Genomic DNA, 27,912 nt, shown 5'->3' with positions numbered 1-27,912 from the left:
TTAAACCAAAGGGGCTTGTCTAACTGTCTCTTATTAATTGCTTTTTAAAATAATTATCTATTTAGTTATAATATAACTTGTTTGCTAGCAGAAACATAATGTCTTTTTATTCATTCCTATCTTTGTTCTAATTTCTGAGATAACTTTTCTCTTTCTCAAAACTCCTCCCTTAAAAATACTATGCAGAAATTCTACTTAGGTCACATTTCTATATAAAGAAGTCTAGAGAAGACACTGGTTTTTGGGGAGGTGCTAAGTGATGGGCAACCCGCCTGGACGTTGTATCAAAATAAAAAGCATTCTGTTTTTACTTATATTTGTATGGCTATTTAGGTGAGGCTTTAGGAGTTACTGATGTAGATTGTGGAAAGGGTAATTATCCACAAACAACTCCTTGTGCAAACTCACATTCATCCATGCAGAGCTTAGCCTTATCTTGAACTTCATTGATCTAGATGCTTTTTGGATTTAGACTTCATGGGAGAGAATAAAAAACCAACTCTTGGGAGAGACACTGGTGATGGAAACTGCTCAATAGATGCATTGACCTTGGTTCATAATGACCACTTAATTTGAATCAAATTACTTAGGATTTTGATAGAATCACTTGTCACGGTGCTTAGACACACAGCAAGTGCTAAAGAACTATTAATGGAAATAGGGCTCTCAAATAGTTAATCATGATTGTTTGGTCAATTGAGAATCTGAGTGTTTTTGATCTTGGCTATTCTCCAGCCCAGCGCTGGCAGGCATTTATTGTGAGAAAACCTGGCTGTGTGGCTAGAAACACGTAATTTTAAATGGTGGCATTCACCTTTCTCTCCTCTGTTTTCCCTCAATTCTAGCTTATGCTCCTATAACTCTGACCTGCTTATAGCTCCCTGGATACATCAATTTCTTTCTCCCTTCCAGGCCTTTGCCTAGGTTGCCTGCTCTGCTTGAGCTGACCTTGCACAGTCTCATCCTCCTGGCCCACACCTGCTCCTCCTTTGAGAGCTAGCATGAGCATCACAGTCTCATCGTCGTAATTGTCAACAAAAGGTTTCTGTTCAGATGTACTACTGGGATAATATACTTTTCTATTATTTTGGAATTTTAGAACTGTTCTTGTAATTTCTTCTGGTGCATCATAGGAGTAATAAAAAAGGGAAAATGTGATGATTTTGACAGGGACTAAAATGAATTCATGCAATTTCAGTTTTCCAAGAATCGAATGAACTGTACAATGATAGAGTTTTATTAAAAGTCTTTAAAGATCTCTTCCAACTACAAACTGTGGTTGTGAGTTCACTTGAAGTTTCCTCAAATGATCTAAGTTTATGTAGAAAGATTTTATGCTGTGGTCCTTATTTAATTTTCTATACATTTATTTAACTATACCAAGACTTAAACTGTATTATTTGCACACTGGGAGCCATAACTATCTGCGAGAAGAGGTGCAGTGAGATGCATACTGACGAAGAGGGCATCTTTGTTTTTTTTTTTTTTTTTTTTTTGAGACAGAGTCTCACTGTGTCGCCCAGGCTAGAGTTCAGTAGCATGATTTTGGCTGACTGCAAGCTCCGTCTCCCGGGTTCACGCCATTCTCCTGCCTCAGCCTCCGAAGTAGCTGGGACTACAGGTGCCCACCACCATGCCCTGTTAATTTTTTGTATTTTTAGTAGAGACAGGGTTTCACCGTGTTAGCCAGGATGGTCTCAATCTCCTGACCTCGTGATCCGCCCGCCTCGGGTTCCCAAAGTGCTGGGATTACAGGCATGAGCCATTATGCCAGCCCAAAGAAGGCATCTTTAACACGTCCACTAACATGCCCACCCACAGGACTTCCATAGGCATCAAAACAAATGGCCAGAAGCAGGTGAAAATGCATTTGTAACATGGTCCAGTCAGACACTTCCCTAGAGTACCATAAATTAAGACAAGTATCTTTGCCTTATGGAGGTCCAAGGTAGCTGCAATGACTCAGTACAATGAGGACGAGAGGTAATTTATGATTTTAAAAGCAGTCTTGTATGTATATGTGTATAACCTGTTTCATATATGTAAGAGACTACCTTAACTTATTTTTAAAAATAAGGTGGCACATCCAAAATAGTTTACTGTAGATAGCTTTGTGAAAGCTGTTTATAGAGATTTATAAAGCTGTTTATAGAGTGAAAGTTTTTATTTTTTTTAATTTTTTTTTTTGAGATGGAGTCTCGCTCTGTCACCCAGGCTGGAGTGTAGTGGCGTGATCTTGGCTGACTGCAAGCTCTGCCTCCCAAGTTCATGCCATTCTCTTGTCTCAGCCTCCCAAGTAGCTGGGACTACAGGTGCCCGCCACCACACCTGGCTAATTTTTTGTATTTTTAGTAGAGACGGGGTTTCACCGTATTAGCCAAGATGGTCTCAATCTCCTGATCTCGTGATCCTCCCACCTCGGCCTCCCAAAGTGCTGGAATTACAGGCATGAGCCACCGCGCCCAGCCGGTGAAAGTTTTTAATAAGCGATAGTGATGTACCCAAGGTCTAGCAAGAGTGACATAATGTTTTTACCAGAGCATGGCTGTGAAAGAGAGACTCCGAGCAGGAGCTGTAGCCACAGGGGCAGAGAAGGAACAAGAAGAATAAATATCCTGACCTCTCACTCTTCCTATTTTCCCATCTTCCCAAACACCTCCCATTATGCCAATCCTAACCAGGAAGCCAGAGGCAAGGAAGTCCAGGCTCAGAACAAGACAGAGAAGTGTGGAGAAGGGATGGGGATGCAGGAGCTGATCATGATGTCAAGCAGTCCTTAAACAGCATCAGGAAGGGTTTAGGTCAGCTCTGCAGAAGTCCATAGGCTTGACTGGTAAGGAGACAATGAGCACAAATTGATTTGCTCAGTTGATTGCTCGTGAGACAACAGGCAGATGAGCTTCATGTTGGCTTCAGCTCCCGTTACCCTCCAGTTTCCATGGTGCCCATGCGAAGTCAGGTCCTGGTGGATACTGTACTCACTGTGAGTTGTGTCACAGCTGAGGAACACTGAACTTAGGAAGCCACTCAAGAGGGACGCTAGAAAACATGCCGAATCTTTGTCCCCTGGGGAAGAAGTTATCTATATTATCCTGGTCAGGAAACAAATCTTCCCTATCTCTATCCTAGAGAGGTACGCTACAGACTATAGCTACTCTCCAAGGCTGTTTGTTATGCACACATCCTTGAAAAATCATCCTAAACAAAAGCTGTCACGAGACTCACAGAAATGCTGTGAAGAGTTACCTCCCATCAGGTGCAAATGGAGATTAATGAACACTCATATAAACACTTTTAATATTTACATAATCATTAGGCCTGGCTGGCTGACTTTGCTCTGAGCTCCACCCTACTCCATGCTTGAACCTAATATTGCCCATTTGCCACAGTCATCACCTTTTCCTTCCAAGTCTGCTTTTTTCGTTTGCTTTTTATCACATTTTATGTGGAATAAGGAAGTAGTACATCATAGTGAACACAAAACTGACTTTGGCTTTTGACAGATCTGTTAGATTCCCCTTGCCATTGGTTCGCTGATTGACCTTGTGTTTTCTTTTCCTCTGTCAAATTGAGATAATCACACATATCTTTATGTAAATTTGTAAGGACGAAAACCCAAAATGTTAAGTATCAGCCAAGAATGGGGTACTTGCTACTGTGGTTAATAGCCTGTGTAGGAAGGATAGGCAGACGGGTGATTTGCTCTTAGATTTCTTAGGACAGTCGTGGATTTTTCCATACAGTGGGTGAAACACAAAAGGTTCCACTGATGTTGAAAAGCCTGGACAGCACCGCACAAAATGACTGCAAAATTCCCCTATGACTTAGCATAAACCAGGGCTACTGCCTACTCCTGCTATATGGACACACATACTGACTCATCCCTGCCTTGTAGTTGCTTTCCACAGAGCAAATGAAAGAGGAAAGGCTTGAGATAATCTTATTCAAGTGCTTAAGCTTGGATTCTTGTTGGGGGATACGTATACATTTTAATAACCCTGTGGATTCAGTGAAAAAATGCAACATGCATTGACTTGTTCACTGTCCAAAATGGAGACTGTTTATAAGGGATTTATGAAAAATAGAACCTTGGGGTTCAAGACCAAATAAATCACTAAAACTCTTTTCATATTGTGAACTTCTGTGGGCCAAATATTAAGAGAGGTGGATTTATATATTTTTATTATGATTAATGATTTGGAAGGCCCCAACTTCTTAAGTACCACGGTTAATGGTTAGTGATGTACCTTTTTCTAAGCCATGTGCAAATTAATGTCAGAGAGAAAAAAATATGGAAAATGCATATGTATTAAAGCAGAAAGACTTTTCAGTTACTTAAAACCAGACAGATGGAAATGAATTACTTTTCTTTAATTGTGGCTAGAGGCAAGGCAGTGGCTAGATAGTAAGTCTAAGAATAGAGAATGCAGAGATTTTCTAATCAGATCCCCCAGCCTGGCTTCCTGATGTTGTATCCAGCCTCTCTTCACCAATGCCATACATACACACACGCGTGCACACACACACACACACACACACACACACACATCTCTCTCTCTCTCCATTTCAAGGTTCTGTCCTGGATAGTACCATCATTCCTAGTCCTCTGGATCATGGCACATGATGGTATTTCCTTGTCCCTTTTTTCTTACATATACGCCCATTCTTTAAAGCCTGAAACATACTAGGAAATGAACACATGTCTGCTAAATGAGCTGCCCATATGTTTATTTGAGCTGTAACGATTTTTGTAGGCATGGCAGGAGGAACTGTTGGATGTCACTCTTTTTTTTTTTTTTTTTTTTTTTTGATTGAGGCAGAGTCTCACTCTGTCAACCAGGCTGGAGAGCAATGGTGAGATCTCGGCTCACTGCAACCTCTGCCTCCCGGGTTCAAGTGATTCTTCTGCTTCAGCCTCTTGAGTAGCTGGGACTACAGGCATGTGCCACCATGCCCGGCTGTATTTTTAGTAGAGACGGGGGTTGCACCATATTGGCCAGGCTGGTCTCAAACTCCTGATCTCATAGTCTGCCTGCCTTGGCCTCTCAAAATGCTGGGATTACAGGCATGAGCCACCGTGCGTAGCCTGGATGTCATTCTTGTCTTAGCAACTTGAAGCAGGTTCTCAGAACAGACCATTTATTTAAAGTTTTGCATAAAGGGGTGACATAACATCCCCATGAATTGCACATGTTTATCATAACACACCTTCACATTTCACCTCCCCCAGGGCTTCAATAAACATGGAATCAACAAACACATGGACCATTTGGGAAACTATTTTACTCTCTCTGCATCTCATACTTGATGTGATGGATTTAAGTAAAAGTATTCTTACTTATAAAATGAGTAGCATTATTTCTGCTGTAACTATTCTGTTTGTGACTTGAAGAAGTGAGTTGAAATCCAATATTAAAGATATTTTTTGTGATGCTTTACAAAAGAATTGTAAAATTCTGCTTAATTTTATTCCTATCCTCAAAAACCTATTCAAGTATTGTAATTCTATACATAAAATATTTACTGATTTTTAAATATTTGTATTGCCTCATATGGAGTTGTATCAGAATTTTAAGTAAGTGCAAAAAATAATAAACTGTTATTCTGTCTCACATTCACTTCCTTCATAGATTCATAGACTTTCAGGTCTGGAGGGGTCTTTAAATTTTCTCCCTAGCTCTAGACCACAGTCATTCTGGATTGTATGCATTCTAAGGGCATTGCTCCTTGAACAGTAATGTGCATACAAATCACCTGGGACTGATGTTAAACTGCAGCTTCTGGAGTGATGTCCAAGCTCAGATTTATTCCTAAGAACACTTAAGAAAGATTATTTTCTAGCTCCTTTTTCTGCAACTGATTGGAATGCAAACAGAGACAATGGGATAGGGTTGTCAGATAAAATTACTCTTAATCAAATCACATTTCAGATAAATAGCAAATACATTTTCAGTATAAGTATGTTTCAAATATTGCATGGGATATATACTAAAAAAATGTGTTGTTTATCTAAAATTAAAATTTAACTGTAAGTTCTGTATTTTTATTCACTAAAATCAGCCCTACATGGGCATAAAGAAAAAAAGCAAGGGCTTTGGTGTCAAGACCTCGCCGATATTGAGTACTGTCTTCTCATTTACTTGTTGCATAATAGGAGTCAGTCTTGTGACATCAAAGCCTCTGTTTCTTCATCTGTAAAAAGAGAGATAAGAGCATTGGCCATGCTGGGTTGTTATAAAGAGTAAATGAGTTGATACTGGTGAAATACTAGGCCCATAGTAAGTAATTAATAAGGCCAACAGAAATGATATTGATGATTGAGGTTTGTCCATGCTGACTCTGAAAAAAGAACATTGGATTCATTAGGAAATAACGTTTGCAATGTATATTATCATGTTGCCTCAGCGTGAAAAGCTATTGTCTGATTTTCATGCAAACTTGATTTTCTATCTGAGTGGTTCTCACCTTTTAGCATGCAACACAATCACTTATTAAAACACGATTGTTGGGACCCACCCCTAGAGATTATGATTCAATAGGTCTGAGGTAGCGTCTAAGAATCTGCATTTGAGCAAGTTCCAAAGTGATGGTGATACTGCTAGTCTGAAGACCAACATTTGAGAGCTTCTGATCTGTGTCAGAATTATTCTGGCTTTTTCATGGTTTTCTTGCTTTGTGTGGTTAAAGTAATGCCACCTACTGGATATAATTGAGAAGAACTCTCAATAGAAATAAAACATTTTTTTTAAATGATTAAATTCTGAGGGTCCTGTCAAGAGCTTGAAAATTCTTGTGCTTTTGACAAATTGGGAATAGACAAAGGATTTTTACTGTGACACAAGAATATCAACTTGTTTGTAGTATTTCTTTTTTAAGTAAAGAAAATATTAAAAATATCTCTCTTCTGTTTATAGCTAAATGCATAAGAGCAATACTGACACGAAGTGCTGCCAATTACTTGTTGATTTCTAGTTCTCTCAATTTCATGAAAGAAAGAACCATATCTTGGTACAATAAGCACAAAAAGTCTTTCTCGGTCCTATGTATTCATCTAGACAATGAGAAGAGGTGAGATAATCTCAACAAGTAGTCTCTAATATTCTGTGATTCTGCCCACAAGACATTTTACTTAGCTTAATCTCAGAAGGAGAAAGAATCTCATTTAGAATGAAAGCCTTTTCCCTTAGGTTAGTTTTCATTTCATAAAAACTAACCTAAATGTGACTCTTACCCCAAATGCAGTCATATTCTGAGGTACTAGGGAATAGAGGTTCAATATATGAATTTTGGAGAGGCATAATTCAGTCCATAACAGTATTGGGCAAATATTGTTTTAAAATATAATCTTATTCCCTTGGGGTTCATTTTCCACGTTTGTAAAACAAGGAAGTTTTCCTGAGGGAGTTCTGAGTAACTTGAGACTCAGTATTCTGTTGTGCTCTCATTTCTTTAGCCCCTCAGAGCTAAGGAGAAGCTTCTCCAGGAGCCACTGTATGCCAGGTTTCAGGAGAGGAGACCATTTGCATTCATGTAGTGTTGCGAAAACAGCATGGCATCAGCTGGCTGAGTTTCATTTCAACTCAGTAATTTTCTTATTAAGAAAGCTTGGATATAATACTCAAACTTTCTGGGTCTCAGTTTCCTTCTGGGCAAAGTGGAGCTTGTAAAACCTGTCTAGAGTTGCTCTGAAGGTAAGGAGTATAACATTCATAAAGCACCTGACATGAAGATTGCTTAACAATGGAGGCTTAGTAAGTGGTAATTACACAGTGCACACTCAGCCTTGTCTTGCCTCCCCTAAGGTGGAATGAATCTTGCAGCGGTGATGCCTCAGTGGTGTTTAAAGACTGTGCCTCGTACTTCCTTGGGGTGACTGCGGCTATGGTGCTTCCTTCTAAGCCATACTGCTGACATGGAAAGCAAAGAGCAATCTGTCTTTCTCCCCATTGCAGAGCCACAGATCCCTTTCTTGGGGCCAGTGAGAACAATGGTAATTCCAACAACTATCCATCATTACAGCCTCATGTACTTTTTGGATGCGAGCTCTGGAATTGTAACACCAGAGCCTCACTTTTGAGTAGCCAGTTCTTAACAGCGTCCTCAAGGAAGGTAACAAATGCTGCATCAGGTCCAATAGCAACTCTAGAGAAAGCTAGCTCTAGACACTATGCTAGGTCAATTTTTCCATTGCCTGACCACTTGGCAGAGCTTTGGTGAGTCTTTGACTACTTTAATTTTCTTTCCCTATTTCAAAATTACCTAAAGCACAGATTACCCTGGTGCTTCCTGGGTAAGTCTCTCTTAGGAGGGGAAGCTATGTTGTCATATTTAGGCAATTACTTAGATACTACTTGAAATGTGAAAAACGAGAGCATTAATAATACCAGCACCCTTAAACAACTACGTTTATTTTTGTATCAAAAATTTCAGTCTAATATTCATGTGTGTATATATGTACATGTATAATGCATATCATTTTCATGTATTTACAGATCAAAGATTGTTTTATATAAATACCATTTTTACTGTATCTAGCCAAGAAGCATTTTTCAACTGCTATCATTTTTATGGTTATATTATATTATAATATTATATTGTATTATATTATATTAACTACATGGACAAAAACTTCCCCATATCCTGTCTATGAGTATTTATATTGCTTTTAATTTTACAAACGGTGCTGCAATGCCCATTATTGGATGGGCATTGCATGTTTTCCATGCCCTCCTTCTCTCAAATCATTTCCTTAGAATAAATTTCTAGAACTTGGCATGAACATTTCTGTGTCGATTAGACTTCAGAATCAAGCATCCCTCACTTTCCTGAAAAGTGCTGCAGTCTTTTAAATTTTTGATTCTCTATAGTAGACAGAGCTTCTTTCATTGAAACTTTTAGTACTGAAGCATAGAAAAGAGTGCCATCTGGTGCCTTGAAAACATTACTTCCTTCAGTTTTCTGCTTGTTTCTGGAGTGTGACCAGTTGTCTGCCAAGATAAGGTCTATTCCCAAGTTGGGTATTAAACGATAGGAAGAGTGTTCATTAAGTAAAGTCACATTGCCAAGTTAAGAGGCCCAGTGTAACCTGCAGTTACACTGTCTAAAGTGCAGCCAGGCACTATTTCCTGCTTCCGTTGGGAAATACAAAGTCCTAATAATTGGATGATGAGGATGATGAGAACTTGTGATGCAAGCCACTGTAAAACCATGTGTGCTATGCTCTGGGCTGTGATCACTCCGTCCAACTAATCTTCCTCTTCTCATCATGCAGATCTACCCACTTAAGTGGTGATTACCTTTGTGCTCTTGCCTCAATTCTCTCCTTTTTGCCTTCCTAGGAGTTTTGCAAGATTTTCCTACCCTGCAATGTCCCTATCACACTACCTCCCGTGACTGCTCTTTGATTATTACACGAGATTTTTTCTGGAGAGCAAGTGGAGACTATCTTTCACGTCACAAAAGGCTCTTCAGAGGGAGTTTCCCTGTTGCCCAGGCTGGAGTGCAGTGGCGCGATCTTGGCTCACTACAAGCTCCGCCTCCCGGGTTCACACCATTCTCCTGCCTCAGCCTCCCGAGTAGCTGGGACTACAGGCGCCGCCATCACGCCCGGCTACTTTGTATTTTTAGTAGAGACGGGGTTTCACCGTGTTAGCCAGGACGGCCTTGATCTCCTGACCTCGTGATCCACCCACCTTGGCCTCCCAAAGTGCTGGGATTACTGGCGTGAGCCACTGCGCTCAGCCAGTTCTTCCTTTTCTACACTCTGGGATAGCATTGTTCAATAAAAATATAATTCAAGTTACATATGTAATTTAAAATTATCTAGTAGCCACATTATGAGAGGAAAAACCAACTAACCAAATAAAAGAAATACGTCCAAACAACAACAGGTTACCCAGAATATTATCATGTTAATTAACTTTTGATACTACACACATTTCAAGTGTTCAGTAGACACATGTATTCTCAGCTCCAGGAATCTCAAGCTAAATGTAAGTTCCCCAAATACACTAGTTATGTTTCAAACCATGGACCTTTGCACAGTCTTTTTTCTGCCTGGAATGAGCTTCCTCTCATTTGGTAAACTCCTACTCATCTTTACATGCTTAGAAGAAATATTACCATTTCCGATGATTCTTTCTTGAGTCTAGGCAAATGTTATTAATCTCTTTCTTCTCTGTTCTGTGACTCTACATTTGTACAGGCTTCTACTTTACATTTATCACTTTCTTTGTTAATATATTGATTCCGATTTATAAATAATTTATTCATAGCTTTATACCTGATTTTGAGCTTCTTTAGGGCAGAGATGTCTCTCTATCCCAAGCATTAAGAACAGACCACATTCTCACTATCAATGTGCAATAAATAGGTGAATGAATGAATGTTTATTAATTGAGCTACCACCCACTATCACTGTTGATGCTCACTCTGTAATCCTGTGTAATATTACAGGGCTTCAATACAAGCCTGATGGAAAGATGTATCCAGACAAGTCATAATTTCTGTTATTGCTCCATTTCTTGGTCAGAGTCAGAAATGAAAAAGAAATAACTGAGAATTTCAGTCATTAAAAGAAATAACTGAGAATAGGAGAAACATTGGTAGCTTAATTTCTTCTTCTTTTTTTTTTTTTTTTTTTTTGAGACGGAGTCTCGCTCTGTCGCCCGGGCTGGATTGCAGTGGCCGGATCTCAGCTCACTGCAAGCTCCGCCTCCTGGGTTCACGCCATTCTCCTGCCTCAGCCTCCGGAGTAGCTGGGACTAGAGGCGCCCGCCACCTCGCCCGGCTAGTTTTTTGTATTTTTAGTAGAGACGGGGTTTCACCGGGTTAGCCAGGATGGTCTCGATCTCCTGACCTCGTGATCCGCCCGTCTCGGCCTCCCAAAGTGCTGGGATTACAGGCTTGAGCCACCGTGCCCGGCGGTAGCTTAATTTCGATGCCTGTCTTCACTCTGATTTCCTGGGTGTTTTTTGGGATAATTGACTTTTCAGGTTAAACTTAGAACATGATTTTAAAGTACTCAACTAACTTAGTTAAACACTATTTAATTCCTGACAGCTTGTGCAGGAAAGCAGCACTGTGACAGGTCTCATCGTATGTATCCTACTATCTCTAAGTAGACTTGTATGTAAATGACAAAAGGTCAGCTCTGCATTTGAAAATGTTGTAAGCCATAGGGAAAGAAACTGCAATAGTCTACCTGGATGCTATTCTTCTTGAGATTAGAAATCTGTTACCAAAATCAGGTAAAATATTAAAATAAAATATAAATATTTTAAAAATAGAAGAGTACACCTGACCCTGTAACTTAGATTCATTACTTTAAATCTGCACACATCATATGTACATATATAAATTTTTAAGTAGGTCCTTTATTATACACTGGCCAATGTGGACATACAGATACAATGCCAGGGATTTACGGCTCTTTTAGTAGATGTGAAAGATACAATTTATCGGCCCCTAAATATGAAAAATCATGGTAATATTAATCTGAAAATACCTAGTAGCCTTAAAATGAAATATTATATAAGCTTGATCAATAGTTTTTTTTTTTTTTTTGAGAGAGTCTCGCTCTGTCGCCCAGGCTGGATGCAGTGGCCAGATCTTAGCTCACTGCAAGCTCTGTCTCCCGGGTTTATGCCATTCTCCTGCCTCAGCCTCCCGAGTAGCCAGGACTACAGGCACCTGCCACCTCGCCCAGCTAGTTTTTTTGTATTTTTTAGTAGAAACGGGGTTTCACCATGTTAGCCAGGATGGTCTCGATCTCCTGACCTCGTGATCCGCCTGTCTCGGCCTCCCAAAGTGCTGGGATTACAGGCTTGAGCCACCGCGCCCGGCCTCAATAGTTAATATTTACAAACATTTTATAATATTTGAAAACAATTTTTAGGTTAAGTTTCCTCACTTACAAGAATTCTGAAGCATGTACCATGAATACTGGATACTTGATGATCATAAATTAAATAAACTAGTCAGATCCAAAGCACTTAAAAGGAAAATTATAAAAATATTTTCACATTTTTATAGCAAAAATGATGTTTACTGTGGGATGTGAGGACATTTTAATAGGTTTTATATAAAGATTTTAAAAAATAGTTATTAACTTAGTGTGGTTTTTAAAAAATAACATATTTTCCTTTTAGTGGATTCATACTTGGTCTGTTTTCATGATGACTTATTTAATCTTCTCCTGGGGTGTATTCCAAAGTTGGATACTCACAGTGACTTATTTTCAGGATGACTATTGTTATTATGTTTATTCAGGGCACCTATTAGGTGTTTGATTTCCTTCAGCTGGTTGCCTTTGATGCTGTGTCCTTATTTCCTGTTGCTGTCTAGATTTATTTTCACAGATTATTACTTATCTTTGAATTTTCTTCTTTATAGATTTTACTGTAGTGACCCAACAAGTTATTTCTGAGGAAGCCTGTAGCTGTTTTTTCAGTTCCTGTCTTTCAGGGTATACCAACTGATTGGCTAATACTAAATGAACTAGAAGGATAATATAATGTAGTGAAATAATGCAGGACTTAAAAATCAGAAGTAGATTCAAGTCCTACCTATCACGCACTAACTGGGTTTTAAGCCTTTAATAAATGGGAATAATGATGCCTGATCTGCCTTTGAACATGCTAGTCCTTCTATCTGGAATGTCTATCCTGCTCAGGCCCACCTAAAAGCAATCTATTTTTCCTTCAAAACTCAATTTGTAGGTCAACACTTGCAGGATGCCTTCCCAGATAGAGTCCAGCATTCCTTCCTCTGTGTCTTATACATACTGCCACTCACTACGATGTAATGTGTTTACTTTCATGTCAGTCACAAAGCTATCATAAGAATGAACTAAAATGCTGTTCATAAAAATACATTGTGAATCATAAAGGTTCCTATAGAAATTTTTTTGTACACATTGCACTGCTTTACCAAGTTGTAGTTCTTGTCTTCAGAGAGGCTAGCATTTAAGAAGTTTTTGACAGCACAAGTATGATTACTCATTTATTCCTTCATTCAAAAATGTTTATGGAAGCACCAACTATATCCCAAGAACTATGCATGAAATGCATCAGCAAGAGCATAAAATGTTTTAAAAATATGATAAAATATAACACTTAAAACACAAAAAGCAAGCAAACAAGACCAATAATTGGTAAGGAGGGCTCTGAAGTCAAGCATAAGCATCTCAGTTGCTGACAATTGAAGCAAACAATAGCTTGGGAGCTATCAGAGGGTAATAGCTACTCCCCTGCTTCACCAGTTATGGGTTATTGTATGTGCAAAAGAATCTAGAGTTTGATAGCATAACCCACTGAATATCCTTAAGTTATCTTTTAGAGCTTATCAGGTATATGTAAATGTGATTATCTTCTCATTAAAAAAGTGTGGCTTTGATTATTCTTAACAAATTCATTTTTCATAAAACTCCTGGTCAAAAATTATTTTAAGTTATATTTGCTTAGTTATGCAAAACTGGGTTGGATGGTTCCTACATGACTATTAGGATCAGGATTTGGGGACTACAGATATGTGCCACAATGCCTGATACACAGTTAATTTTTTTGTAGAGATGTGGTCTTGCTTTATTGCCCAAGATGGTCTCAAAATCATCCCACCTCAGTCTTCAAAAATGCTGAGATTATAAGTGTGAGCCATCATGCCTTGCCCCATCCAATTTTTACTGAGTGTCACCCCTATGCTAAACTCTGGGAATACAGATGAGTGGGTCCCAGCACTGCCGTCCTGGAGTTCACAGTCTTATATGGATCAGGTAAACACTTGTGATTCTATCTGGAGTTTTTTTAACTTAGTGCAAATAACTGGGATGAGTGTGTTTCCCTTCCTTTTCTCTTTGATCGTTGGTTTGTCTCATGGCTTTTTATGGTTCCTTAACTAACATGTCTAAGGGATCTGAAGTATATACTAGGCTGAGTGGTGATTTCTGAGGTGACACCAGCTCCTTCTAACTGTGTGTGGGTGTGTAGTCTTAGAGAGATACATAGGACTGGAGGTTGGAGACAGCATTAGAGAGACTGAGGGTAGTTGATGCTTGGTGGAAATATTTTATTGACTACTTACAATGTAATTTCTCATTTGTGGTATATGGTTCACCAGTGGCTTCAGTATGACCTTTATTGATTGTTTTGTAGACATAATCTCAAAGTGTCTATGGCCATACCACCCTGAGCACACCCAATCTCATCTGATTTCAGAAGCTAAGCAGGATCTGGCATGGTTAGTACTTGGAGGGGAGACATAATGTCAAAGTAACAATATGTGAGTTAAATAACATAAATAATTTTCAATGCACTTTGTAAAGCCAAACAAATATTTTTTGTGTTGTTTGCATTCTCAGTGTTTACTTTTTGGGATCATGATGAAAAAAAAAAAAACAACCTCATATTAGTAATGCAACAAAATATATCTTGAATCCTCATTGATTATAAGGCTCTTAATGAAGCCAACTAGACATCTGTTTGACAACTTATTTGGGTATTATGGTCTCTCTTCTTTGTAAGAGAGTTTTCAGTCATTTCTAAATCTCTCTTGGACACTTGATTCTTTCTTATAACAGAAGAACTGTTCTGGCTATATTTCAAAAAATTCAGCAGTATCAGTAGTGGTCTCATGTTTAGAACAGCTTGAGAGTCTCAGATCCTGCCATGATTCTTCTTAATGGGAAATACCATGAAATAAAATGGGGTACAGCTGGTGAAACAATATATGTCTCCTTGCTTGCTTGTTTGGCTTAAAGCTCATTGGACCATACTCCAAATCTAACTGATTGTGGTACCAAGTATTAGAGAAGCAATGACACCCCTGAAACAGGGATTTATAAATCACTTTTCTTTTGGGAGGTGGTATTGTGTGTTGATTGAAAGCAAAAAAGGATTCATAGCTATCAATTATAATACTTCATCAATTAACAAGATGCATTTTTTTTCCTGTATATGTAACATTTCTGAAATTGAGGCACAAATTGAAATTGATGGCATGTTACAGTCTAATTGGCCATATTTTTGTCCCCGTGAGTGGTAAATGAAACAATAATGTTACTATCATCCTAGATTAGATGATGATATGGCATTACCTATGTGAACCATAGAAAAGTTACCTAAATGCTTACATATCACACTGACATAACAGGATAATTTCTACTTTATAGAGTTGCTATGAAGATTAAATTAAATAATGCATATAACTCTAATTGCACAATGCTTAACACTTACTAAACTGCAGAAACAAGATTGCTTTTCTATGTTTTATCTTATATTACTCTAGATTTCTTCTTTATCTCTGTGATACAGAGTAGAACATAAATTAGATTTATTTGCATATTAAGAAGTATGTGTTTTGTGATTACTTAGTTGTTAATATTATTACTCTAATTATCATATGATGATTTACTTTTATTATGAAAGATGATCATGGGTGGGGCAGGGAAATAAATATGGAGAAGGATAACAATATATATTCGCAAAATGTCTTATGTTTCCTAGCCTGCCCGCTGCTGCCAGCGCCTGTGTGCATCATCCAGAAGCCTAAAGATAGGCCTGGCCCAAATGCTGCTGGCTCTGCTGGCACCTGGACGCATCTTCTAGAGACCTGGAGATTCATCTCTGCCACCTGCCACCACCAGTGCCTGTATGCACTATCCGGGAGCCCAAGGACAGATCTGCCCTGCTTCCCAGTGCCTGTGTACATCTTCCAAGGAGCTGCCATGCCTGCCATTGTGAGCACCCATGTACATTGTCTGGGGCCTGAGGGTGGTCTATCCCATCTACTGCCACTGCCCATGCATGCTGTGTAGGGGGCTTACCAATTGACCAGCTCTGCCTGCCACTACTGGTACACATGCAAGCCATTCAGGGGCCTAAAGATGGGTCTAACCCAACTGGTCACTCTTGCTTGCACATACCTCCTGAGAGCCCAAAGAGAAGCCTGCTAAGCTTACTGCCAATACCACTGGTACCCACTCATGCGTGCCACCCAGGGACCTGGGGACTGACTTACCTAGCTGGCTGTTACCACTGCTGGCCCCCATGTATGCCACTCGGAACCCAAAGGTTAATCTTCCTTCACTATTGCCACTCCAATGTCATGCACACAACCTAACGGTCTGAGGACCTACCCACCTGACCCATTGCTGCCACCGCTGGCACCTGAGCATGCTTCCTGGAGGCTTGAGGACCAACTCACCTGAATCCTCCACTGCTGGTACTTACATATGTCACCTAGTGGTCCAAATTCTCAATTCTTGCAAGAGACATAGACAGTCTGAGACAGGAAGCTCAAAATTCCCAAATAGACTCAATTCAAAAAGGTCTTCTCCAAAGCACATTATAGGCAAACTGTCAAAATTCAAAGACATAGACAATTCTAAAAACAACAAGAGAAAAGAGTCCAGTCATATATATGGAGATTCCCATCAGACTAACAGCTGGTTTCTCAATGGAAAACTTACAGGTCAAGAGAGAACAGGATGATATATTCAAATTGCTGAGAAAAAAAATGCTGCCAACCAAGAAAACTTTTACCCGGGAAAGCCATCCTTAAAAAATGCAATGAAATATTTTCCATATAAACAAAGACTGAGAGAATTCATCATCACTAGACTGGCCCTGCATGACATGCTTACAGAGGTACTATATTTGGAAGTGAAAGGATGATATTTGCCTAATGAAAACACACAAAGATGAAACTCGCTGATATAGGGGTCAAACATTATCAAGTGGGGTTTATCCCAGGGATGCCAGAATGGTTCAAAACACACAAACCAATAAAGATAATACATCACATCAACAAAATGAAGGACAAAAAATATGATTATTTTAACAGATACAGAAAAAGCATTTGATAAAATTCAACATCCTTTCATGATAAAAATTCTCAACAAATTATGCCTAGAAAGAACACATTTCAATATAATAAAATCCATTTTTGATAAATCCACACCTAACATCATACTGAATGGGGAAAAGATGAAAGCCTTTCATCTAAAAATTGGAACAAGACAAAGATCCCCACTTTCATCACTCTAAAACTTAATACTGGAAAGCCTCACCAGAGCAATCAGGCAAGAGAAGAAAAATGAAAGACATACGCATTGAAAAAAGAGGAAGCCAAGTTGTCCTTCTTTGTAGAGAACACAATTTTATATGTAGAAAAAACTAAAAATCCCAGCAAAAAACTCTTAGAACTGACAAATTTGGTCAAGTTGCAGGATGCAAAACCAACATACACAATTCAGTAGCAGTTCTATACACCAATAACAAATTAGCTAGAAAAAAATTCAAGAAAGTTGAACCTGGGAGGCAGAGGTTGCAATGAGCTGAGATCGCACCACTGCACTCCAGCCTGTCCACCGAGTAAGACTCCATCTCAAAAAAAAAAAAAAAAAAAAAAGAAAAATCAAGAAAGTGATTTCGCCTAAAATAGCCACAAAAAACTCTAGGAACAAACTGAACCAAGGAGGTGAAAGAATTCTACTATGAAAACTATGAAACACTGATGAAAGAAATTGAAGAGACCACACACAAAGAATATAAATACATCCCATGATCATGAATTGGAAGAATTAATTTAATGAAAATGGCTAAACCACCCAAGTCAGTCTAGAGATTTAATGTAATCCCTATCAAAATACTAATGCCACTGTTTACAGAAATAGAAAATACAATCCTAAAATTTTTGTGAAACCACAGAAAACCGCTAACAGTCAAAGCAATTCTGAGCAAAAAGAATAAAGGTGGAAGTATCAAATTATCTGGCATCAAAATATAATATAAAGCTATCATAATCAAAAGTATGGTATTGATATAAAACAGACAGATTGACCAATGGAACGGAATAGAAAATCCAGAAATAAATTTCTACATTTACAGTCAACGGATTTTTAACAAAGGCACCAAGAACATACATTGTGGAAAGGACACTCTTTTTAATAAATGGTCCTGGGAAAAGTGGATATCCATATGCAGAAGAATAAAAGTAGATCTCTGACTCTCGTCATATACAAAAATCAATTCAAAATGAATTAGAGATTAAAATGTAAGACCGAAACGTATAAAACTACTAGAAGAAATCATAAAACACTTCAGGACATTGGTCTAGGCAAAGATTTTATGGCTAAGACTTCACAAGCACAAGCAACAAAAACAAAACTGGACACATGGGATTATACTACAGTAAAAAACTTCTGCATAGCAGAGGAAACAATCAACAGAGTGAAAAGACAACCTGTAGAATGAAAGATAATATTTGCTAACTATGTATCCATCAAGCTGCTAATATTCAGAATATACATGGAAGTCCAACAACTCAACAGTAAAAAAAAAAAAAAAAAACTCATCAAAAAGTGGGCAAAGGATCTGAATAGACTTTTCTCCAAAGACACACAAATGACTAACAAGAATATGTAAAAATGCTCAATATCACATTATCAGAGAAATGCAAATAGAAACTACAATGAGATATCACCTTACCTCAGTTAGAATGGCTATTATCAAAAACATGACAAATGCCAGTGAGGATACAGAGAAAAAAAGAGTTCTTGTCAGCTTTGTCAAAGATGACAAGGTATCAGATGGTTGTAGATGTGCAGCTTTATTTTTGAGCTTATATCAGAATACAGTGTCTTCTCCTTAATTTTTTAGAATAGTTTCTGTAGGAATAGTACCAGCTCTTCTTTGTATACCTAGTGCCTGTTTTTGTACCAGTACCATGCTGTTTTGGTTACTGCAGCCCTGTAGTATAGTTTGAAGTTGGGTAACATCAGGCCTCCAGCTTTGTTCTTTTTGCTTAGGATAGGCTTGGCTGTTTGGACTCTTTTTTGGTTCCATACGAATTTTAAAATAGTTTTTTTTTCTAGTTCTGGAAGAATGTCGCTAATAGTTTCATAGAATAGCATTGAATCTGTAAATTATTTTGAGCAGCATACCCATTTTAATGATATTGATTCTTCCTATCTATGGGCATGGAATATTTTTCCATTTGTTTGTGTCTTCTCTATTTGAGCAGTGTTTTGTAGTTCTCACTGTAGAGATTTTTCACCTCCCTGGTTAGCTGTATTCCTAGGTATTATTTTTTGTGTGGTGATTGTGACTGGGATTGCCTTTCTGATTTGACTCTCATTTTTGCTGGTGTTGGTGTATAGGAATGCTAGTAATTTTTGTACATTAATTTTGTACCTTGAAACTTTGCTGAAGTTATTTATCAACTGGAGGAGCTTTCAGGATGAGACTAGGGGGTTATCTGGGTATAGATTTAGGTTATCTGCAAATAGACATAATTTGACTTCCTGTCTTCCTATTTGGATGCCTTTTATTTCTTTCTCTTGCCTGATTGCTCCGGCCAGGACTTTCAATACTATGTTGAATAGGAGTGGTGATAGAGGGCATCCTTGTCTTTTGCAGGTTTTCAAGGGGAATGCTTCCAGCTTTTGCCCATTCAGTTGATGTTGGTTGTGGGGATTGTGGATTTGTCATCGATGGCTCTTGTTATTTTGAGGTATATTCCTTCAATAATTAGTTTATTGAAAGTTTTTAACATAAAGCAGTGTTGAATTTTATTGAAAGACATTTCTGTGTCTGTTGAGATAATCATGCAGTGTTTGTCTTTAGTTCTGTTTATGTGATGAATCACATTTATTGATTTGTGTATGTTGAACTAACCTTGTATCCCAGAAATGAAGTCTACTTGATTATGGTGGATTAGCTTTTCAGTGTGCTGCTGGATTTAGTTTGCCAGTAGTTTGGCGATGATTTTAGCATCAATGTTCATCAAGTTTTGAAGTTTTGTTTTTCTGTTGTGCCTATATCAGTTTTGGTATCAAGATGATGCTGGCCACATAGAATGAGTTGGGTTGGAGTGTCTTCTCCTAATTTTTTTAGAATAGTTTCTGTAGGAATAGTATCAGCTCCTCTTTGTACATCTGGTAGAATTCAGCTGTAAATCCATCAGGTCCAGGCATTTTTTGATTGGTAGACTATTTATTACTGATTCAATTTCAGGATCTCATTATTGTTCTATTCAGGGAATCAATTTCTTCCTGGTTCAGTCTTGGAAAGGTGTATATATCCAGGAATTTGTTCATCTTTCTTAGGTTTTTTAGTTTGTGTGCATAGAGGTGTGTGTAGCAGTTTGGGATGGTTGCTTTTATTTCTTTGGGTCAGTAGTAACATTCCCTTCATCATTTCCAATTGTGCTTATTTGGGTCTTCTGTCTTTTCTTATTTATTAGTCTAGCCAGTGGCCTACCTACTTTATTAATTTTTTCAAAAAACAACTCCTGGATTCATGGATCGTTTGAATGGTTTTGTATGTCTTGATTTCCCTTTGTTCAGCTCTGATTTGTGTTATTTCTCAACTTCCGTTAGCTTTAGGGTTGATTTGTTCTTGCTTCTTTAATTTTTTCAGTCATAAAGTTAGGTTATTAACTTCATATCTTTCTAACTTTTTGATGTGGGTGTTTAGCACTATGAATTTCCCTCTTAATACTGCCTTAACTGGGTCCCAGAGATTATGGTACATGTATCTTTGCTCTCATTATTTTCAAAAAGTTCTTGATTTCCCCCTTAATTTTATTATTTACCCAAAAGCCATTGACAAAAACAAGTAATGAGGAAAAGACTCCCTATTCAATAAATGATGCTGGGATAACTAGCTAGCCATATACAGAAAATTGAAGCTGGACCTCTTTCTTACACCATATGCAAAAATCAACTCAAGATAGATTAAAGACTCAAACCGTAAAAGCCAAAACTATAAAAAGCCTGGAGGACAACCTAGGCAATACCATTCTGGACACAGGAACAGGCAAATATTTAGTGATGAACATGCCAAAAGCAATCACAACAAAACAGAAGAGTGACAAGTGAGATCTAATTAAACTTAAGAGCTGTTTCACAGCAAAAGAAACTATCGACAGAGTAAACAATGTACAGAATGACAAAAAATATTTGCAAATTATGCATCTGACACAGGTGCAAGATCCAGCATCTATAAATAACTTAAACAAATTTACAAGAGAAAAACAAACAACCCCATTAAAATTGGGCAAAGGACATGAAGAGACACTTCTTAAAAGAAGACATGCATGCAGCCAACAAGCATATGAAAAAAAAATCATTGATCATTAGAGAAATATAAATCAAAACCATGATGTGGTACCATCTCACACCAGTCAGAATGTCTATTACTAAAAAGTCAAAAACTGACAGATGCTGGCAAGGTTGTGAAAAAAAGGGAAAGTTATATATTAATACTATTGGTGGGAGTGCAAATTAGTTCAACCAAAAGGGGACACTTATATACTACTGATGGAAGTGTAAATTAGTTCAACCATTGTGGAAAGCAGTATGGTGAGTCCTCAAAGAGCTAAAAGCAGAGCTACCACTTGATCCAGCAATCCCATTGCTGGATATGTACCCAAGGGAATATAAATGATGCTACCATAAAGGCACATGCACATGAATGTTCATTGCATCACTATTCACAATAGCAAATACATGGAATCAACTTAAATGCCCTTCAATGATAGATTGGATAAAGAAAATGTGGTACATATACACTATGGAATGCTATGCAGCCATAAAAAGAATGAGATTATATCTTTTTCAGGAACATAGATGGAGTTGGAGGCTATTAAACTTAGCAAACTAATGCAGGAACAGAAAACCAAATACCATATTTTCTCACTCATGAGGTAGGAGTTAAATAATAAGAACTTATGAATATAAAGAAGGAAACAACAGACACTGGGATCTACTTGAGTGGGGAGGCTGGGAGGAGGGAGAGGAGCAAAAAAGATAACTATCGGGTACTGGGCTTAATACCTTGGTGATAAAATAATCTGTACAATAAACCCTCATGGCACATGTTCACTGACATAACAAAGCTTCACATGTACCCCAAACCTGAAATAAAAGTAGAAAACAAAAGGAACTCTTATGTATTGTTGATGAAAATGTAAATTAGTATAGCCATTGTGGAAAACACTTTGGAGATTTCTAAGAGAACTAAAAATAGAACTGCCATATGACTCAACAATCCTACTACTGAGTATTTATTAAAATGAGAAGAAATCAATATATCAAAAAGATACCTGTACCCCTCACCCTATGTTTGTTGAAGCACGATTCATAATAGCCAAGATATAGAATCATCCTAAATCTATCAATGGATGAATGGATTAAAAAATGTAGTATATGTACATTATTCATCCATTAAAAAAAATGAAGTGCTCTGATTTTCAGCAACATGGGTGGAGCTGAAGGTCACTATGTCAAGCAAAATAAGCCAGGACTAGAAAGACAAATATTGCATTTTCTCACTCATATATGGGAGTTGACAAAGTTGATCTGTTGGAGTCAGAGAATAGAATGATGGTCACCAGAGGGTGGGAAAGACGAGGGGTTGAGGATGAAGAGTTGGTTAACGAATATAAACAGAGTTAGATAGAAGAAATAAGTTCTAATGTTCAATAGCACAGTTGGGTTACTATAGTTAATAATGATATGTAATAATTCATAATAGCTAAAAGAGGAGATTTGAAGTATTTCTAACACAAAGAGAAAATAAAAGTTTGAGGTGCTGGATATCCTAGTAACCCTGATTTAATCGTTACACCTTTTATGCATTTATCAAAACATCACATGTACCCCCATGAAATGTATAATTAGTATGTATTAATAAAAAGTTTTAAAAAATCAGCTTAGAATTTCTACTACATAACATTAAAATGTATCACTTAAAAAGGTTTGTATTTCTACTAATTTTATGTGTATTAAAAATTTATGTATTGTTAATATTTAGTTACTTGTTCAAATATTTAAAATTTTTGAAGAAATGCAAAAATTGCCTAAGTGTTAAGATCTCTGAGAAATTGTAGGAAAAATGCTAATGAGACATTAGAGATGAGCTCACAAAGGCTGGGAGATTGAAATGGAGCTCTAGAACAAAAGAAGTCAGAGAAGGAAGAAGAAAGGGAACTTCTGAAAATGAGAAGAGTAAAATGTCAAAGGGCTCATCAAAGAGAAGATCCAGATATAAATACTTAACTAGCTGTAAACAATGAGGGTACCTGTAACGTATAAGACGAGAGTACTATTCTGTGGACTACATTTCATGACATTGGGAACAAAAGTTAAGTGCATCAAAGAAATATATTAAATGTGGCCATGGTAGGATATTTCACTGAAACATCTACTTAGTTATGAGCACCGTTTTCACTGCATACATGAGAAGTAAAAATGAATCTAGACAATTTATATGCAACAACAGAGCAAATGAATTACTGTCTACACTTACTAACAAACCACGTGACTTTCTTGAGTTTAGCAATTGTTCCAATTAAGTGTTGTTGCTATGATTATTCTGTTTCCCACAAAATATTAAATAAAAATAAAATAATAAAAAATGCCTTATGTTATTAAATAGTCTTACCCCCATTTCACTTTTACATCTTCCCCATAAAGTAAAGAGAAGAGGTATTATCCTCGATCTACAGAGAAGAGATCGAGCAACGTAAAGACACTCAGATCATTCAGATACTTTTAAAATTCCTGGTCCAGAGCTCTCTTCCATGTTTAAAATCTTACCCATACTCGCAGCATCAACTTTCACTATATTTAGATTGTCATTTCTATTTCCACGTGTACCTCCTCATATTTCTAAGATATTTCCACTATGTGTCATTGCATCATCCCCAACTCCACATGCCTTATACAAACTTGCCATCTTTTCCTTGTAGCAGACCCATTAGAGTTTTCTTCCTTCATTCACATCTGTCAAAAGCACAGTTACCCTCTCACAGAAATTTGGAGTCTATTTCACTGCTCCCCTTTCTTTGATATCCTGTATTACAGTTTATCAATACCAATTTCTTTCGATTATTCCTCTCTGGTGGTTTCCTGAACTTTCTCCAGTATTGTCTTCTAGACAGGTCTTTCGCAATAGCTCTTAGTTCTCTCATTCATTCTGTACTTGGCCAGATTAATCTTTATAAAATTCACTTTCTGTATGTCACAGATAGGGGGCAGAATGAAGCCTAAGGATTGATACCGAAGGAGGATCTCAGATCTCATTAGTGTTATCTTTTGGTCACAGAAGGTTGGGAGATAATGGGACTGGGTTGACCAAGAGAAATTATAATCATGAATCAAGCAAAGAGAAGATAATGCTCATCTGGACAAGAAAGGTCCTCAAAGATCTGACTTCTCCTGAGCTATTTTGACTTATCTTTTATTACCTGCAATATAAAATTCTTTCTTCTGCACAGCTAGTTCTTTCAGTTAAATCAGAACATGCTGTGCTTATTTCTGCCCTGTGCTTTTGCTTGTATTGCTTTGTAATCATTCAAGAATGCACTCAACAAATGTTTATTGAGCACCTTCAAGACTCTTGGAAATACAAAAATGAAGATCCTGCTCTGCCCTTTAGTAGTTCATAAGGATGTAAGGAGAGTGTGTTGGGAGTGGAAGGGAAGGGGAGAAGGAGTAAGCAATTTAGCAACAAGTGCCATTGCTTGGAAAGCATTAGATGGGAACCTAAAGAAGCTAGTAGCTCTGGAGGTGACATCTGAACTGATCCTCTTCTTCCCCTCAATTTTTTTCAGACCCTATTCGAGTGTCCACATAATGCTACTATTCCTCTCAAATGCCCATGACCTTTATTGAGTTGTTAACCTACATTTTTCACCTTCTGAAACTCCTTTGGAAATTACTGTTATTATCTCTGGTTTTGCCATTAATCATCATCTGTTTCCTGTGTAGTCTCCTGGATTCCTCCAACCATATCATCAACTACTAAGTGCTATAGGGATCATGTTTTACACTTTTTAGTATCCACCTCCAGACATAGAAACTAAATTCATGTTTTAAAACATTTCTTTCAATCCTTTGTGTACATACAAATTTTCATGTTTAAGAACTCTTATATTTGCAGTCACATATTAGTGTCTACAAGCTCTAGTGATCAAAATAAAATTTTCAGAGAGAAGAATGTACTTTAGTACAGTTATAATTTCTAAAGGAATGTGTCATTAAATAATTTTACTTACATATCTGCTGATCCTAAGCTGATTATTATGTTGGTAATGATTCTGTTATTTAGTGCTCGGGGAGAAATGTGCAAATGTTTGAATGAAGCACTGCAGGCAAGAGAAAAGTGTTGATGTATGGTCAGCAATATATGCTGTGTTATTACAACCAACATGTTGGGTACAATGTTTATTGATTTTTTTAATCCTTAAGTAGGACTTCTGGTCTATAAAATATTTAATATTGTTTCCCAGGATCAACTTTCCTTGAACAAACATAGATGACTGCTCTTCCCTGACACTTTTTCATCAATGATTACCAGACTGGCACCACGGCGTACCCTCTTTCCTTCTTCCCTGAGTAGGTAGGGAAAGCTTGAACTGTGATTATTTTTATTTCAGTCACTTAAAACAAACAAGAAAGACAGATGCAACTGGACCAAATTGAGGGATTTTATAGCAGAGGAAGTGTGTAAGCCTGAAAATAAATTAACCATTCAAAATAGACTCCATTTGCTACTTAGGGACCATTCAATCCATATATCTAGACTTGAATTTTCCAGATTAAATGCCCAATTTAATAACCATCCTTTTTAAAAAAAAAGTGAAGCTAATAATATTTTAAATTTTTAACATTGAGGAATTCCCTGTTTCTTCAAGTTAAAAAAAATCATACACTGAAATTTAAGCAGAACACTATTGTTACATTCTACATAATACTTTTAAGGCATTTGAGAATATATGAATTTCCTCTCCGCAAACAGTTATATCTCAAGATCATTATGCATGAACACTAGTAAAACTTGAACTCATTAAAGTAGAATGAGTTTATACTTTACTGGTTACCCATTTAGGGATTTAAATTTATAAATGATTTTCTTAATAGACTTTCTATTTGACTTAAGGAACAGATTAAAAAACAATGAAATAGTTCATGTAACACTTTTAAATTATTAGAGAATGTAACATCATGTTTTATAGAAGACATTTATAAGTTGTAAAAAAGCTCATAGAGGAAAAAATGAAAATATTTATAAAAACTCAATAGATGATATTCTAGTTTTATTGTGCATCACATTATTTTAAGATTACTCAAATAATTTGTATGTCAGAATAATCTGTATGTCAGAGAAGTTGCTCTGCATATGAGTTATAAAAGGTGTAATTTCAAACACTTTGTTCTGGTAATATGCATTAAACAAAGGAGGATTCAAAATGTAACATTACAAATATTGAAGTCTAGTGTTATGACTCACTTGGCATTGTTCCATTTCATAAGAAAACTCACACAAATATAATCAGTGATATATTAGATATGACTTAGCAGATTGGAGACAACTTCTAAATATATATTTTCATTTTCAGTATGTATATACATTTCATAAATATACATATTCATCTAGCATTTGCTTCTCCACAGCAATCATTGTATTTGTTCCCCTGCTGCCTTTTTATGGTGAAGTTAGTAACAAGTGCTCTTCTCTGTTGTCTTGGATTACTTGAATAAAAGCCTTTTATACAATCAGGGCTGGGCTCTTAGTTTAAGCTAATATTGTTGTATGATTTCAGAGAAATAATTTTGGTTTGGGGGTTTATTTAACTGAATTTTTATGGTGATTTTTAACAAAATACATTCTTTAACTTTTGAATATGGATTCAAATATTAGCTAAATATTCAAGATAAATCAGAGGGCAATAATTTTAAAGAATGGGAAAGCAAGATTGCTCAAATAAACCTATTCTGAAATGTATTTGTCATGCGTTGACACTTCTACTAGAATAGGTGATCAATTCCTTAATAACATGGGTTTATTATTGGTTCCAGCCCCTGATTGTTCCAGATAGTAAACAATGGGATGCTCAAGAAACATCTTGGAATAAAAATTTAACTTTTATTGTCAAATGCATTTTTACCGAATACAACAGGAAGTAAAAGATTAAAGGACTAACATAAGTTTGAGGGTCTCAGTAATGAACACATTTGATTGCCTTTAGCTTTTCTTATGCTTTTTATTATATGTATGTATATGTGGCAAAAACACTTTTGGATACTTTACCAATTGCTCATATGCCATTTCTTGTTTTGATACTACAGCTAAGTCATATTTCCCTATTGAGAAGTGGGAAAAGTTAGGCCAATATGCCAATAGAAATATCTATGATAACACTACTCCTTTAAAAATCATTCTACTGATTTTTTTTAAAAAATGACTTACCTCACTATGTCTGCGTGATATTCAAAGTTAAAGCTCATTTCTTTTTCCAGGTTATGGGGAGGCTTCTGTGCTGACTATCTTCTGGCTTATTCATGAAAACGTCCTAAGCAGAGGAACGAGAGGCAGTGAGTAAAACAAACATAGAAACCCAGGAGAAAAGATACGCCCTGGAGACCTGTGCTAATGGCAACAAAGGGAAGGAAAGGCTCCTCCTCTGACACTTTCCCCATGTTAGCATGGATAGCTCACAGATCCCCTTTTCAGATACTGAAATTGTACTTTAACCCAGAAATGTTTAGTCCAGAAATGTACTGAAACTAAATTTCCCTCTGCATAAACAAGGTATGTCATACACTTGCATATCAATATAGCATATGATATGCGAAGATAATGTAGCTTCTTGACATCTCTGATATATAGAGTTATACCAGGGCATAGAAATTTAATCTGCTGTTATTTTAGTAACTGTTTAAAATGGTTTTCAACTCAAGTAATAGAACAGAGTTGTTTTAAAAGCCCATTTTTATAGCAATTTCTGGCTAAAAGGCCTGAAAAAAAATCATGCTAGCAATGTATAGCTGGTTCTGAGGGGAGATTAGCCAGTCAGGAAAACATGAGTAGTTTCGCTGCTTTGAAATGATTGGCATTTTTGATGTCT

At 37.1% G+C, this 27,912-nt stretch overlaps 1 long non-coding RNA gene across 1 annotated transcript in view; it reads right to left on the bottom strand.

Annotated features, from left to right (window-relative positions):
* Window positions 1–27,429, bottom strand: part of LOC117083757 — a 42,226-nt gene extending 14,797 nt beyond the window's left edge. The window contains exon 1 of the long non-coding RNA XR_004437204.1: window positions 27,255–27,429. This is a non-coding gene — a long non-coding RNA (uncharacterized LOC117083757). The remainder of the gene's footprint in view (window positions 1–27,254) is intronic.
* Between the last annotated feature and the right edge of the window lie 483 nt (window positions 27,430–27,912).

Source organism: Trachypithecus francoisi, unplaced genomic scaffold (genome assembly GCF_009764315.1).
Source record: "Trachypithecus francoisi isolate TF-2019V2 unplaced genomic scaffold, Tfra_2.0 Lachesis_group0, whole genome shotgun sequence".
Lineage (NCBI taxonomy): Eukaryota > Metazoa > Chordata > Mammalia > Primates > Cercopithecidae > Trachypithecus > Trachypithecus francoisi.
This window is presented reverse-complemented; position numbering and strand designations above follow the sequence as displayed.